Source organism: Hemicordylus capensis, chromosome 14, assembly GCF_027244095.1.
Source record: "Hemicordylus capensis ecotype Gifberg chromosome 14, rHemCap1.1.pri, whole genome shotgun sequence".
NCBI lineage: Eukaryota > Metazoa > Chordata > Lepidosauria > Squamata > Cordylidae > Hemicordylus > Hemicordylus capensis.
This window is the reverse complement of record NC_069670.1, coordinates 7,986,715-8,001,156: the sequence shown is the minus strand read 5'-3', so window position 1 is coordinate 8,001,156 and position 14,442 is coordinate 7,986,715. Positions and strand designations below refer to the sequence as shown.

General features: G+C 57.6%; 1 protein-coding gene across 6 annotated transcripts in view; it reads left to right on the top strand.

Annotated features, from left to right (window-relative positions):
- The first annotated feature begins 154 nt into the window (after positions 1-154).
- Positions 155-14,442, top strand: part of SEMA4A (semaphorin 4A) — a 56,849-nt gene continuing 42,561 nt past the window's right edge. The window contains exons 1-2 of one of the 6 annotated variants that reach the window (XM_053278462.1): positions 155-341; positions 10,558-10,723. The gene's annotated coding sequence lies outside the window, so the exon portion shown is untranslated. Of the gene's footprint in view, positions 342-514; positions 636-1,257; positions 1,274-4,434; positions 4,535-10,557; positions 10,724-10,815; positions 10,954-14,442 lie in introns of those variants that run through there. The other 5 variants (XM_053278463.1, XM_053278464.1, XM_053278465.1 and 2 more) reach the window with 5 other exon arrangements.

The following is a 14,442-nucleotide window of genomic DNA, read 5'->3' as shown; positions in this document are numbered from 1 at the left end:
GACTACAACTCCCATGATCATCCCCGGGCCTGCAATGCCTCGCAGCAGCCGGGGATGATGGGCGCGGTAGTCCAAGCGCCGCTGGCAGGAGGGAGGCTCCGTGTGGCCAGCCCTGGGCGGGGCTGCAGACGAGTCGCCCGCCTGGGAGCAGGACTGCTGCGCGCGGCGGAGGAGGCTGGCAGCCAACACCAGCCGCCCGACGGACGGAGCGCAGAGCTCGCCCGCCCGCGAGGGACCGGCAAGGCGCCGCCGCCGCGAGCCGCTTCCTTCTGCGGCCACCTTGGACGGGACGGCGCGGCGCGGGGCAGCAGGAGCGCCTGAGGCGTCCTCTGCAGAAAAGGGTGCGGAGCTCCTCCGGTCCGGTGCTGATGTTGAAGCGCAGCTGCAACCACAGCGGGCGCGCTCCAGGGCGGCCAGCCCCCGCCGGCAGCGCGGCTCTGTCCATGCGCGCGCGCCCCCCCCCCCAACTCCAGGTGGGGGGCCGCCTTGCTGCTGGCTTTTTGGCGGGCAGCCTCGGAGGGGGGCGGGTCACGTGGGGCGGGCGCCTCCCTCCCTCGTCGTCGTGGTGCTCCTCGAAGGGGCGCTCCACCGCCCGCCCGGCCGCTGCTCCTGCTCAAGTTCGCCGCCGCTGACACGTGAGTGGCGCCCCGCCGGTGGCCCCCGCTGCTGCCGCCGCCGCCGCCGCCGCCTCAGCTGAGCTGTCGGGGCGCGCGAGAGGCGCTTGGTGGTCTCGAGGCGCTGCAGCTTCCCGCGGCTGGCCTGAGCGAGGCGCCGGAGAGGAGATGGCTGACGGCTGCTGCTGCTGCGCCTTGGCCCGCGGCCTCCTCCCCGGCAGCAGCGCAGCCCCTCCTCCAGGTCGGGCCGGGAAAGGCGCCTGCGGCTTGAGGAGGACGCCCTGCCTGCCCGTCCAGAGAGCGGTCAGTGGCCGACGACCACCAGCTGGGCCGGGGGCCGACTCCGCCCACAGCCGCTTCCGGCGGGGCGCTGCTCAGAGGTCGCCTCCTCCGCGCGGGGGCTAGCCGGACAGAGCCCAGGCAGGCAGGCGGGGTCGAGCCTCTGCTTGGCCGGCAGAGAGTCCCTCCCAGCCCCGCCACCCCCCGAAGCTTCGCCCGCTCGGCTAATCAGAAGGCCCGGGACTCTCGCCTCTCCTCCGGAAGGGAGCGGGTGCCTTCACCTGTCGGCCAGCTGACTCGCCGGGCTGCACTTCACACGCACAGGCGCGCACGCGGGTTTTCTACTGCCCCTGAAGAGTGTAGCCCGTTTTCTAGCCAGGGTAAAACAAAACCCCCCCGTTTGCATGGGGCTCAGTCTGGGGGCAGCTTGCAGTTTGCAGTAGAGCCTCCCGGTAAAGCTGCAGGAAAGTCTGCTGCTGTGCCTCAAGTCCCACGGCGGGGCGGGGGAGAGAGAGAGACTCCTGCCTGGGACTCTGACGACACACAGCAGGTTTTACTGTGGCGTGTATAAATTGGGCTGCACTCTTAATGTGCAGCGAAAAACCCGAATGCTGTGTGGAGTACTCCCCGGAAAGTGGCAGGGACTTGGGGGTAAACCTGGCCGATGGGGGGGTGCATCTCCTCCATTCCAGAGGAGGGGTGTGTTCAAGGGCTCCCAAAGGCAGTCAGTGAGGACCAGGCCTGCACAAGGGGGGGGGGGCTGGATCCAGCCTGCAGGGCCTTTTTTGCTGGCCCAAAGTATTGTGGTGCTTGAGGTGCGGTGCAAAACGCCGGCTTGCCCCATGGACCTGGTGGGGGTCAGCCCCCTTTCAAGACTGGCCCTTGATGGTGCTGAAAGTGCATATGGGGGGCCAGGGAGAGGAGAGGTTGCTAGGAGCTTCCTCTGCCCTCCATGTGCTGTGGGTAACAAATGCTTGCCTTCATTAATATTCTTAATGGGTAACTAAGAATTGCTTCCATCAATATTTAATAAATAATGATAATAAATAATACTTAACTTTAATGCAATCATTCATGTGCTGAAATTGGGTTTCGGCCCCTGCCTACTAAGTCGTGGTTGGTGCTGGCCCACCAGGGCCTTTGACTTGTGCCCCCCACCCGTGTAGACAGTACTGAGCTGGATGGAGTGACCCCTTACTAGGGGGTCGGCTGCTACGGTCCCGGGTTGTCTGCAGGGCAGGGGAGGGCAGCCTGCCCACCAGGTGCCACCTCGGAATGGGGGGTGGGTTTTGCAGGGCTCTGACTGTGATGGGGGGCATTCCAGGGGCCAGGAGTGAGCCTGGCATGTGTGGGTCAGGGCTCTCCAGAGGTGCTTGGACTGGACTCCCATTACTCTCTGCTGCTATAAGCAGCGCAGGGGGTGATGGGAGCTGTAGTCCCTCCACAGCTGGAGAGGTTGACTCCCCAGAGGGTGTGTGAGACGGGGACTGGGTTGCTGAATCCAACAGCCTTGTGTTTCATTGGGGGGGGGGAGGGTGCTGAAGCACGTTACTAGTCCTCAAGGTGGACAGTTGCATCTGAGAAGTCTGTGGGAGACAACTGGACGGTTGGTATTTTCAAGGATTGCTTTAGTGCAACAAATGGGGTGGTCCCGCCCCCCTCCCTGGAGTAATGTCTGTAGGGGCTGGAATGAGGCATCGGGCGCGTCTAGCTCTAGAGACGCCTTTGAAAGAGGCACCTTCCAGAGTGGTGATGATTCTCTTTATATTTAGCAGGGGGAGAGCAACTGGCCCTCTCCGTCCCCAGCACAGCATCCCTCCAGTGGCTGTTGCTGGGATCTGCCTTATGTTTCTTTTTATGTTGTGAGCCCTTTGGGGACAGGGAGCCATCTTCTTGATGTATTATTTTTCTATTTCTATGTAAACCGCTTTGAGGACTTTGGTTGACGAGTGGCCTATAAATATTATAGTAGTCGTATTTGGCATTTATACTCCATGAGGTGCAGAGCCTGCCTTGGGTAGGAGAGCCTTGGCTTTATACGCGTGCACACACAAACACACACTCTCCAGGATCTCTTTGCAAGAGCTGAGAGACACCTGATGTTTAGCAAAGCCTTCTTCGTTCCCTTGCAAAGAAGCCGGACCATTTCCTGCTCCATTCCATGATTATATAATGCTGCTGCATGGAAGTCATAAGAGTGCCCTTGGAGGAAAGAGGGCATGGCTTTGCTCGGGCTTCGTGACAGGATTTCGGAGCAGCCTGTTGCTTTAGAAAAGCGCACGGATTTTCTGGGTGCAAAGGAGTCCTTTCATGGGACGGCGTGACTCTCAGACCAAACTCCTTAGCGCGTGAACTCAAGGTATGTTAAGCCTCGGAGGACTGTGGGAAACGGGTCGGCTCTGGGGAATTCGGGCGGGATGGGGAGTTACTCTCCTGGCCGGCTGCCTGGAGAGGAGCGAGTGGGGGGTGGGGGGCTGCCAGTGGGGTGTGTGTGTGTGCTGGGTCAAGCAGTGAGGGCAGCCACCTCTTCCTAGTCCTTGGTCCAGGGAAAGGGTTGGCTTTTCTGTTCCTGCTGGGGCTTTAACGGTAAAGTTGTGCCGTTGAGTTGATTTCGACTCCTGGCAACCACAGAGCCCTGTGGTTGTCTTGGGTAGAATACAGGAGGGGCTGACCATTGCCTCATCCCGTGCAGTATGAAATGATGCCTTTCAGCATCTTCCTATATTGCTGCTACCTGATATAGTCTGGGAAACATACCAGCGGGGATTCGAACCGGCAACCTCTGGCTTGCTATTCAAGTCATTTGCCCGTAAAAGGAAAAGTGTGCCGTTGAGTCGATTTTGACTCCTGGCGACTACAGACTAGCCCTGTGGTTTTCTTTTGGTAGGATACAGGAGGGGTTGACCAATGCTGCCTCCCGCGCAGTGTGAGATGATGCCTTTCAGCATCTTCCTCTGTCGCTGCTGCCTGATATAGTGCCAGAGGGGATTTGAACCGGCAACCTTCTGCTTGTTGTTTTGGGTTAGAATTGCCACCTTTTCCACCAGCTGATGTCATCTTACCTTGTGTAAAGGCATGATGTGCAGATGTTAGCAGGTCATCAGGTATCTCCACACTTAAAAGTCTGACCTGCAGATTTCTGTAGCTCAAGTTTCCGTGAACAGCACAAGAGCTGTTCAGGTTGCTTTACCCTCCTTGGTTGGCGATCCTGTGCTGAGCTGATGTTCAGTTCAGCTCCTGTAAATGCAAGATGAGCAGGCGCGAGCAGTGGTGACTCAGGCTGACAGAAACGCACTCTGCACATGAACAGAGTTGTGTTTCTCTCTAGGACTACTTCACTCCTGAGTCTGGGCATTGTAAGCTGCAGGGGGTTGAATTCTGGCTTGATTCATCGCAGATATATTCTAAAACGAAGGTACAAAGAGCGTTGCTACCGAAGGGGATGAGACGGTTGTCTCATGTCGTCTTTGGGCTTCAACGATAAGAGGGATTTTGCAGTCTTTTTGTAACATAATTTAAGGACATGTTTCTTTAAGAAGGGGAGCCCTTGAAGCTATTTAAGAAGATCAGTCACAGCTATTTGCAAAACCAGCCCAAGTTCCTGGGCAGTCACAAGAGGTTACAGAGAACTCTTCGCTACAGTGAGTATCCCGCACAAAGTTTGACCAGCGATAGCCGTAAAGAGCTTTTTAAAAAGGAGTGTTGTGTTTTTGCTCTGTCTTTAGTGACACTAATATTCAAGCAAGAGTTCTTGAACACTGGGGTTTTTCTGCATGCAACATCTGCAAGTTGTTATGTAACTTTTTACGGGCTCTCCTTGTATAGTTAGGCTAAATTGTTTGTATGTTTTAAAGAGGGCTTGGATTTACACTCAACTTACTGTTTTAAAGGGGTTTGGCATCTGCTATGTCTGATGGTGTTTATCTACATACAGAATACCTTTTTGGATGCTTTCCTTTCCTGATGGATAAAGTGTTGTGGCGTGTGGCATGTGGAGCGCTCCATGGTGTCTCTCTGTTTTGCTTTCATATCTTCTCCTTGTGTTTAGCTTGGCGCATTTTAAGCATTTGTAGTTACTCCTCTGCATTTTCTGTTTCGTGTCAAAAACATCCTGAGTGTTCTGAGCACTGATTGTGTTTAGGCTTCATCCTGGCCAGCCACCTGGTTGGCCTGCCAGTCAGTACTGAGCTCGATTGAGGTAGTCTCCCCAGCTATATAGTTGGAGCACAATTCCCATCACCCCCTGTCACAGTTCATTGTGGTGAAGGACGATGGCAGTGGAAGTTGAACAACAGCTAGAAAGTCTTGGGTTGGCCAATGGTATGAGACAGGGGGTCTCAGCCTCGAGTCCCCAGATGATCTTGGACTACAACTCCCATCATCCTTTCCCCATTGTGGCTAAGGATTATGGGAGCTGGTCCAACAGCATTTGGGGACCCAGGCTTGAGAATCCCTGGCCTGAGACAACTTGAGACATTCACGTTATCCTTTTTGTGCAGTGTTTTCCAACAGCGAAGTAAATCCAAAATGCAAGTATTTAGGAACTTTTTAATTAAAATTAATTTAAAACTGTTTAACTGTTCTGTGAGTTTTAAAAATTGTTTCACTCTGTGAATTGTGTTTATCTGTGAAACTGTTTTCATTGTTTTTATTTTATATTGTAATTTGGACCGTACACTGCCTAGAGATGTATATTTTGGGTGGTGTGTATATATATATGATAATAAATAAATAAACAAACTTAGGAAGCTGCCTTGTATTGAGTCAGACCCTTGGTCCTTCTGCTTGCAAGCAGGCCGGTGCTCTCCTCAGAGCAGCCCCACCCCCCAAGATATGGGTGGATATCTTCTAGTGCTGACACATGTAGTCTCCCCTTCAAATGCAAACCAGGGCAGACCTTGCTCAGCAAGGGGGGGCATTCATGCTCACGACCACAAGACCAGCTCTCTTCTTCCCCCCCATCTGAGTTCCTTGCATTATCCCAGCTGCAGATATTCCAGAGCCCACGTTCATCCCATTTGCACTGAAATTTAAACTTTCGGCTCAGAAGCAGAGCTCCTGGGCAGGCCGGAAGGCTGAGAAGTGGCCATGGAGGCCCAAAGAGCGGAGCAGCTCTCTTGGTGTGCGGCTGTTCTGTGGCCACCCGTGGCTTGCTGGGTTCCTCTCCCCAGCAGCCAGTGGGAGGCCTCCCAGGCACTGTGTCCCTGGTCGGCAGCCAGGGCATTCCCCTGCTGCCACAATCCCACCCCCACTGTCATTGACCCGCCTTTCCATGGTCCGTTCCCGGCCAAAAAAACCCAGAAGCCAAGAAAATGACAGTGCCGTTTGTAGCCCTGACCGGGACCATCCCCAAAGGGGTTTTGTTTTCTTCTCTGACGATTTGCTGGTTTGACCCAAAGTGTCAGGAAGGAGGTAGCCTCCTCCTCCTCCTCCTCCAGGTCTCCAGGCAAGGAAGAGGAGGATCTCTAGATGGGGGGGCAGAATCAAGAGGGGTGGGTGGTGTTGGTGGTGCCCTTTTCGGCTCACCATTCACTGGGCCCCTCCTTCAGCCCGAGAGCCAGGGGAGGCCCTTTCGCCAGGTGAGGGGAGGCATTTGCCTTGGGGTGGGTGGGTGGATTTTGGGGCACTAGCAGCAGGAGGGCAAGATGCCCCCCACGGCCACCCTCCGGGCGGCTCTTCGGGATAGGTCTGGCCCTTATGAACGTTGCAAGAAGCGTGCGGAGAGCAGGCTGCTGGACCCTGGCCCTCCTCCTCCTCCCAGCCCTCTGCACTTCCAAAACTTGCACGGGCTGGCTTGGAAAGGGTGTGGGGCAGGATGTTGCACTCCCCTCATGTGCTGCAATTCCTTGACCCCCCACCCCACCCCTCCCCACCACCAGGCACAACCTGTTCTCCCCTTGGCTGGCCAGGCTCCATCCTCTGACCTACCTGGCGCTCTCCTTTTGCAGAGGAGACCTGGCCCCTTCTGGCCCTCGCTCCCCTGTGGCAGTTCCTTGGGGAGGGAACTGCACTCGGCACATGCTCCAAGGCACCTTCCTTTCCCAGTGATCATTCCTCTTGTTCCGGAGCTGCCGGCCCAGCCTTCAGGGCGGGTTCTGGGGCTCCGTCTGGCGGGCTGCCGTTGAGATTCAGCCCTGCTTCTCCGGGCAAGGCACCTGCTTGCCAGGGTCAGGGGTCTGGCAGGGGTGAATCCAGGAAGGCGATAATTGTCAAAGTAATTGGCGCATGCCGATGAGCCGTGACAGATCACACACACACACACACACACACACACACACACACACACACACACATATATCCCGGCAGAATGTCCGGTGCCACATTTTGGTGGCGCCAAGTCCCACGTTCAAGTGTCAGGAGTGCCGTGGCCGTCCACGCCTCTGTGGACGGGCCTTGGGGCTGGCCAGATGAGGGAGCCCAGAAGGGGGGCCAGCGATTCACAGGTGGGCGGGGTGTGTGGGGGGAGAGACAGCACAGGCCTGGTCCGGCTGGGCGTGTGCAGGCAGGGTGGACTTTGTGGCGGGACTGAAAGTCACACCGGGGGGGGGGGGTCTGATGCTCCTGGGTGGCCAGCCAGCTTCAAGCAGGGGGGAGGGCGGGTCTTGCAGATTGCAGCCACGGATTGTCCCCTTTGCAAAGCAGGGTCTACTCCTACTACGGATAGGGATCTACCACTCTTCAACCGAGTTCTCAAAACAGTTTACACAGAAAGTAAATAACCCATAAATAAGCTGGTCCCCTGTCCTCAAAGGGCTCACAATCTAAAAGGAATCCTAAGCTAGGCCACGGCCAGAGCCACGGGAGGGATGCTGTGCTGGGGCTGGAGAGGGCCAGTGGCTCTCCCCCTGCTGCACGAAGAGAATCACCCCTTTGAAAAGGGGCCTCTTGGCTGACTGAGCAGGGGGTCTGCCTTGGTTTGCATTCGGGTGGGGGATACGGGGGAGCTTTGCAAGAGATTCCCCTCATGGGATGGGGCCGTAGCTCAGTGGCAGAGCCTCGGCTTGCATGTTCCCTGGCAGCATCTCCAGGTAGGGCTGTGCCTAGACCTTAGAGAGAAGCTGCCAGTCAGTGTAGACAGTGCTGAGCTGGATGGGCCAAGGGTCTGACTCGGTATTGGGCAGCTTCCTATGTTCCCAAGCACACGGACTCCGTGGTGTGCCCCATTGAACAGCAGCAGACTCTGGCCTCTTTCTCAGGGAGACGCTCCACCTGTGCCTGGACTGCACCACTGCAGGCGGGAGGCGCTCCCCATCCCCGGCACGTAGGGAAGGAGCAGGCCAGCGAGGGGGGTTCTAGACAAGCGCCCCATCTCCTGCGCTGTGCTAGAGTTCTGTGTTTAAGGGTCCCTTCGGCACGGCACAGACATGGCCACTTCCACCTGCAGTGGTACAGTCCAGGCACAGGTCGACCAGTTCTGGGAGAACCAGGCCAGCAAATCCGGGATGCTTTTGGTGTCAGCCAAAGAGAACGCCTTGAGCAGCCCAGATGGGGCTGGACTCCAGCTCCTGCCCTCCCTGGACCCCTCAGGCTGGGAACCCCTGTCTTAAACCTCCTCTTGCAGCCCCCCAAGACTGGCTCTCTCCTTATTGTTCCCATATCCCGTTCTTTCTCCGAGGAGCCCGGAGTGGTGTACATGGTTATGTTTATCCTCACAACAACCCTGTGGGGTAGGCTAGGCTGAGAGAGAAGCGACTGGCCCAGAACATCCCCGTTGAGTGGGGATTTGAACTTGGGTGTCCCCGGTCCCAATCCAACACTCTGACCCCTACCCCCTGCTGCCTCTTCAGAGTGGCCTTCCTTCCTTCCTTCCTGGAATTAGCTCTCTCTAAGGGCGGCCAACCCTTGACTCGGACGGGAAAGCCAAAGCCAAGAACATCTTGGGGGCCAGCAGCGACACCCCTTTGCCATCTCGTGGCCCTGATGCCACCCAGAGGGAGGAAGGACGCAGAGGCCGGGTTCTGCAGTGCCTCCCTCCCTCAAGCAACCCTGCCCACGAGGAGGCTGCTGCTCCCTGGCCTTTTGGCCCAACACGCACGGAGCGAGGCCACCTCCCCATAATCCCAGGGGCGGGTCATATGATCCACTAATCAGCCAAGCGAGCAAATGACCTCGTGAGCTGGATGCAGCAGCAGTGTCAGGAGGAGCCTGGCCGTTGGAGGGGGCCCCGAGGGGAGTGGCCTCCTCCCCTCTTTCCTGGCGTCTCCTCTGCCTTCCAAATGGGCACAGGCTCCTTGGCAAACAAGCAAGGGGGGGACGGAAGCACCTTATACCAGGGGACTCGCAAGCTGGGCCCTCGGGTTGCTGGACTACAACTCCCATCGTCCCCAGCCAAGGTGGCCAGAGGGGATGATGGGAATTGTAGTCCGGCACCAACTGGGGGGCCCAAGTTTGGGAACCCTTGCCCATCCCAAGAAAATCCCGGCACGCAGAAAGTGAGCATTTGGGGGTGACGGATTCCGGTTTCATCTTTCCTCCGACGCCCCATGGATTCTTGCTGTGGAAAAGGGAGGAGAACTGGACTGGTGGTAGCAAGCATGACTTGTCCCCTTAGCTAAGCAGGGTCTGCCCTGGTTGCCTATGAATGGGAGACTAGAAGTGTGAGCACTGTGAGATATTCCCCTCAGGGGATGGAGCTGCTCTGGGAGAGACTCCTGCCTGCAACCTTGGAGAAGCTGCTGCTGCCAGTCTGGGTAGGCAATACTGAGCTAGATGGACCAAGGGTCTGGCTCAGCATATGGCAGCTTCCTATGTTTGTCTAGTTTTTGTGCAGCGTCATTCCACAATGGAGGTGCCTCTCGATATCTAGAGGTGCATCCATACAGGATTATTAGGACGCCAAGCGAAAGCCAGAGGCCAATGGCGGTTTCTTAGGAGAGATTATGGTCGTGGTTGGTAGAACCACTGTCGCCCCCCCCATCCACCCCCCCCCCAGTGGTGCATTTGCCTCACTGTTGCCTCTGGCCTAATAGGTTGTGCAAGTTTTTGTAGACAGTTGAAACCCCACAGCAGCACCTGATTGTCCGTGATGCGGTTACTCCTGCCCAGGGCAGCCTCTGCTCCGGTTATCACAGAGACATAGGAGCTTAGGAAGCCGCCATCTACTGAGTCAGACCAGTGGTCCATCTAGCTCAGGGTTGTCTTCACAGACTGGCAGCAGCGGCTTCTCCCAGGTTGCAGGCAGGAATCTCTCTCTGCCCCATCTTGGAGATGCTGCTGCCCGGGAGGGGACTTGGGACCCGGTCCGTAGCCAGCTGGTGGCATGATGGTGTGTTTGTACTTGCTGAACTTGGGGTGCTCCCCCCCCCCACTAACAAAAACCCTTTGCAAAGAACCTGCCTTGGGTTTTTATTCCAAGCCGCCTTCTCAATTTCCTCAGGATTTAGCTTCGAGGTGTAATGAGGAGGGGGAAATGCTGGATGTTCCCTACTTATGACACCATCCTCTTTGAAGAGCCAGATCAAAAGGAGAGGCTGGGGTCTGATTATTTGTATTGTTCTGGGTGTGTCGGAGGTTGGAGCTGCTTCCTGAGGAGGAGGAGGAGGAGGAGGAGGAGGAGGATGCTCCAACGCCTGGCTTGAAACATCTGGCAGTCGGCGGATTTTGTGTCCAGGAGGGTGGCGGGTGCGGAGAATTAATGCTTCTGCCTGTCTGTGTCTCTCCTCAGCAGCCGCGCCATGAGCCCTGTGTGGGGGGAGCGTACGCCTGGCCGTCCTTCTGCCCGCCCCCCACATCTGGAGCTGGGAATCGCTCGCAGGTCCCTTCTGCACGGCTGACGCCAGAGCTGGGCCAGAGCATCTCCCGAGCAGGAGCCTGGACCACTGCTGCTGGAGGTAAGCCGTCGCTATGGCAACGCCAGGATGGAGCAGAGCTCGCAGGCTGTAGTGGCACGGGGAGGAGGGTCTGTTTGGACGGAGGGGCTTCCCTCCAGTCGCTCGCGGGGAGCAGGCTGGCTTTGCGGCACCCAGAGGGTAACCGCCACCGGTGCCCCGGCCGGCCCTGAGCTGGGCAGCAAGACGATGATGCCGAGGTGACGGGGATCGAGGTCGCTCCGAGTCCCCAGGTAAATATTTTGTAATAAGATGGGTTTTCTAGTAGAATCATGAAGGGTGTGTAAGCTGGAACCTCTGTGTGTGTCTGTCTGTCTGTCTGGTGTTCATCCAAGCTTCCTTCCGAAAACACCCAAGGAGGAGAAAAGCTTGTGTGTGTGTGTGTGTGTGTGTGTGTCTTTTTCATTATGAAGGGTTTCCCAGCCAGGAAACCCTTCAGAAACTTCAATGCAGAGAACAGCCAGAGTAACCGGGGGTTTTCGTCTTCATCGGCGCTTCGTCAGCGCACGGTTCCCTCGCCACCTCGTTTGTGAAGGTTTGTTAATCAGGAATGGAAATGCACGTGCTTTGTATAATGGGAGTTTTCTTGCGCGGAGCCTTGAGTTGGAATCCGTCTACGAAATTAAGCACCAGGAGGGTCTTGCTTCCTGTACTCCCCCCCCCCAACCCGAAATGGTCTCCGTCGTGTGATTTTGTGTGTGTGTGCGGATTCCCCAGGGAACTGGCTGAAAGCTTCGTGTTTGGGGAGGGAGAGCGGGGGGGCGGGAGGAGGAGTTAGAAGGACTGTAGCTGAATGTGCTCATTCCTGGGGGGTTCTGAAGGGGATTGCATATGGAGAATTAAAACGTACACCTTAAAGAGGCCCCCTTCTCCTCTGAAACATCTCTGCCTCCAGCATAAGAAATCAGCTCTGTAGACCACACCAAGCGGTGTGGATTGATGAATTGGCAGTGGGGGGGCTGTATGGGGGCGTCCCCCCTGCACATCTGGACTGTGTGGGCCAGAAATGCCGAAGTGCCACCCATGGGTGCCAGATGCGTCTCATCTGGGTGGGGCCTCGGGGGCCAGGAGCTGCCCTGATGGGTCAAAATGAAGCCGCCGGTTTTTCTGGAGGGGTTTGCTCTCTGTGATCTGCAAAGAAGGGCAGGATCTGGGGCATGGAGGGGGCAACTTATCAGGGGTCGGCTTCGGGGATGGGGGAGGATTGTGGGGAGGGTCCTTCAGGTCGGCGGCAGTTGGTAGGACTGCTTCCCCGAGAAGGCGGTTGTTGGGCACGCGAACTCATGCCATCCTCAAATCCTTCCCTCCTCCTCTTTGGCTTGGCCTTCTCCCCCCCCCCCCGCCCCACCCCGCCATCTGTACCTTGAGTCCCCTCAGAGCCCTCTGCGGATCCAGACTGGTTCGTGCAGCAGTCTGTGGAATGAGGAAGGACTGTCGCTCCTGGCAAAGCCCCTGCTCAGGTTCACTCCGTGCCTGGCAGCATCTCCAGAGAGGCCTGGGAAGGAGCCTCCTCTGCCTGAAACGTTGGAGAGCTGCTGCCAGTCAGTGTAGACAGTACTGAGCTAGGTCTGACTCGGTATGAAGCAGCGTCCTTCACTACAAGGCTCAGGAGCTGATGGCAGCTTCCACCAACGCCGTGCAGCTCTTTGACGGAGCTGCCCCAGTCGAAGCGGAATACAACCTGCCCCCCCCGCCTCGGGCACCGTGTGAGGGCTCCCGTTGCCACCACGCGGCACTGAGCTTTGCCCAGCTGTGATGGGGCCTTGAAGAGAAATGGGCCCCTCTGGAGCCCCAGGGCCGCCTTGGGAGGCCTGCCTGCAGCCTCGGGAAATGTAGTCCTTCCTGAGCTCTCAGGCACCCAGAAGGACTGTGCTTCCCAGGGACATCTCCCAGGATGCTGCCGCTGGGGCCTGAGGGGACTCCTGTTTCTCTCAGTGGCCACGCCAGCCTCCCAGGCAATGCCGCTCTGCACGGTGTGAAGTTCTCCCACACCAAAGTGTGTGGTTGGTTGGTTGGTTTTGCCCAAGTGGCTCCCGCTTGAAAAACAGTGAAGAGCACTGAGAGAAGGCCACTTTTCCGGTGGAGCCTGCCTCCCCCCAGAAGCCTCCCAGCAGCTCTGAGAACTGCTCGCTGCAGACACCCTGCAGGGAGCTGGATCCTGCCGCCTTGTGTGGCTTCTGCGCTGCTGGCAGTGAGGAACAAGGAAGTCCCCCTGAGGGGAAATTCCATGCTGCTCTCTGCCCAGAGGAGAGGAGAGCTGGTCTGGTGGTAGCCAGCATGACTTGTCCCCTGTGCTAAGCAAGGTCTGCCCTCGTTGCATTTGAATGGGAGACTCCATCTAGGTCCCAAGTTCCCTCTGGGAGAGATTCCTGCTGGCAACCTTGCTGCTGCCAGTCTGTGTAGACAATCCTGAGCTAAATAGACCAATGGTCTGTCTCAGTAGATGGCAGCTTCCTCTGTTCCTACGCCAGGCCCTGCTAGAGGGCAGGGCGGAGGTGGGAGGGCTGGAAACAGGGGCTTGTGCCGGTGGGGCTGCCTTGGGCATCCAGAGGCTTCTGGCCGCATCCGGGTGGATCTGGGGTCTGCTGGCCTTCAGTGGAACGGGTTTCCCTGGGCTTCACCTTATCACTGGCTCTGCAGGCTGAAGGCTCACCCACTCCTGGCCGTCGGGACGTAGGAAGCTGCCTTCTGCCGAGTCAGAGCTTTGGTCCCTCGTGCTGCTCTGTCTTGTCCACATGGACGGGTAGCAACCGTCCTACCTGGAGACGCTGTCTACTGAGTCAGACCCCTGGTCCATCTAGCTTAGTATCGTCTCCACTGACTGGCAGCAGTTCTCCAGGGTCTCTCCCACCCCTATGCGGAGATGCTGCCAGGGTGGGAACCGGGGACCTTCTGCGTGCCGGCAGGCAGGCGCTCTTACCACTACGCTCCTGCTCTGTGCCTTTAACGGCAGAGATCGGGCCAGTGGGTCTATTTCCTTGTATTGAGTTCAATGTTTATGTTTTGCGTGCGGAGAGTGGCCCAAAGCAGAGGAGCAGAACTCCCCCCCCCCGCCAAAAAAAAAAAAAGAAATTAGCTGGCAGCCTGGTGCAGAAGTGAGACTTGCACCCGGGGCTTCCCAAAGCATGCTTCCTGCGTCTGTGTCTGCTCTGCACGGGCTAGGGGAGGCCCCGCCACCCTCTGAACTAGGACTCACAGGAATGCTTGTCAGTTTCGTCGACCGCCCCACACTTCCCCCTCTGGGCAGTTTGCTTCCCTGGAAGGCGAATGCAGAAGGGGGAGGTTTTGGAGCTGATGGTGTCTCGGTGAGCCCGGGGGAGGGAGGGGGGACGCTCTCCTCCCCCGTGGCAGTGACCCAGCACAGAACAATGGCAAAGGGTTCAGGACTCTGCGCGGCCCCATTTCTCAGCCAGGGGCGCATGGCGGACTCTGCAGTCCGGCCGGGGTAACCTAGTTTCCCTGCTTGACTACAAGGAGCCTTCTGTCTTGGCTCTGGGTCACGCTCCTCCACTTCCCTCCTCCCCCCCCCTTTTCGTTTGCCTCTCTCCAGACAATGCGCACAGCGGCTCACATCCTTGGTGAGGCCTCCTCAGCAGAGAGGCGAGAGCGGTGTGGGGCTGGGCCCTCGCCAGAGCTCCAGCGCTTGGCCTCCACCCCCCAGCTGAAAGGCTGGACGCCGTGCTGTTCCCTCCGAGGTGGACGCATGTCCGAGAGGCGCTTCC